The 1,757-nt window shown below is 32.3% G+C and overlaps 2 protein-coding genes across 2 annotated transcripts in view; both read right to left on the reverse strand.

Moving 5' to 3' along the window:
• LOC118735503 (proteasome maturation protein) overlaps positions 1-1,757 on the reverse strand; it is a 27,768-nt gene that overhangs the window by 25,556 nt on the left and 455 nt on the right. The window lies entirely within an intron of this gene.
• Positions 1-1,757, reverse strand: part of LOC118735502 (sodium/potassium-transporting ATPase subunit beta-2) — a 61,074-nt gene that overhangs the window by 7,909 nt on the left and 51,408 nt on the right. The gene's annotated exons all lie outside the window — the stretch shown is intronic.

A 1,757-nucleotide genomic window follows, 5' to 3' on the forward strand; every position in this document is an offset into this window, starting at 1 on the left:
AGAAGCAACACTGTGCTACTGCTAAGGGAGCGGTGCGAGAGAGACAACTTCCAGTTTATCGAACCTTGTATTAGACTGCTTTTACACAGTTCAAGTATTGAATTCAATTCTGCTCCCATGTGGAAGAGAGGGGGTGAGAAGAAAAGGGACGACTACACATGCGTCTGTATCGTGAAGTCGTTTCAACTTTCTTGCTTTGCTTTTGGCATTTTCGTTGCTTCCCATTTAAAGAACCAAAAACTTGAATTCAACAGAATTGAAATGTGTAAAAGCAAATATAAAACACAAAAGAGAATGAGCAAGAATTGCTTTCAAGTACTTTAATCATGTAAATCGGGTGTTATTGCATGATTCAATAATACAAGGTCGGACAACCTGGCAGTTGTCTCGCTCCCGCATTCTGCCTTAGCCTGTGTTGCCTTCTTTTTTGATTTATAAAAACTACTACTAAAATACAAGGAGAAATATTGTCTTCGTATAAAAAGTTCAACAGGCAACACTGCCGATATTTTCATCGATTGTTTCGAGGAAATTCATTTTCTTATTGAGCAAATTCAAGAAAGTATGGCAAAAAAATCAAAAATAATGGAAATATTTTGAATTACAACAATAATTTACATATTTATTTTGCAAAAAGTAGCGTTTTACAACAAGTGCAGCCGTTGCAAGTAAGTTTTGCATGCTAGTATCCCTGTATCCATGAAAAACAGCTTCTCATAAATATACAATCGCCGTTCGGAGTCGGCGTAAAACTGTAGGTCCCTCCGCTTTGTGTGACAATATCAAGGCGCACGCCACAAGTTGGAGGAGAAGCTCGGCCAAACACTAACATATGTGTAAGCGCCAATCTATATATATATATCCCTGTATCCATCCACGTATGGTAGTACAAATATTAATAAATATATTCTCTTGTGAAGGTCAGGATCATTTAGGTGTCCGTCCACGTTTGCTGGTGCATGTATTTTTACCACTGCAGCCTTTGGGTTGGTCAAGTGCAGCCTTTGCATATTTACAAGTAAGTATACCACTCCATAAAAGCGAAAGTGGAAATATTAATAAAGGTATTTTCTTGTGCTGATTGTGACTGATTGCAGAAAAAAGTACACAACATTACAAAAAATTTACATTTTTAAAAAACCAAATGTAATGAATTGAAGACATATTTTTAAAGTTTAACCGATATTATGATTAACAAGACTGATTGGAGAAAAAAGTAAAAAACATTCCACAAAAATTAGATTTTTAAATAACCAAATGTAATTAAATTGCGATATTGAAGATCTAACTTTTAAATGTAACCAATATAATGATTAGCAAGACTGATTGGAGAAAAAAGTAAAAAACATTACTAAAAAATTTAAATAAAAAAAAAACCAAGTGTAACTCAATTTAAGATATTGAACATGCAATCTTTAAAGGCAACAAATATAATACTTTTTAAAAGATTAATTTATATGCATTAAATCAATTGCATCTTTACCATTTGTATAATTCTTCATATAGTCCCTTTGAATAAAGGATTTGTTTGAATTCCATTAATTTTGTTAAATATATACTGGAATATCAATGAATTAATGGTTTATTTTGAATATTTGGGAATATTTCTTCAAAGACTTCAAAGATTTTTCTTTGGCAAGAATTGTATGTGAATATCCATGTATTTCTATTGTGTTGATCAGTGGAATCTTCTTTATATATTTAATTCAATTTGTATTGTTACGATTATCCTCGAAACCTTGAGGGATTTCCCAAAT

Source organism: Rhagoletis pomonella, unplaced genomic scaffold (genome assembly GCF_013731165.1).
Source record: "Rhagoletis pomonella isolate Grant_MI unplaced genomic scaffold, Rhpom_1.0 Rhpom_scaffold_00003, whole genome shotgun sequence".
NCBI lineage: Eukaryota > Metazoa > Arthropoda > Insecta > Diptera > Tephritidae > Rhagoletis > Rhagoletis pomonella.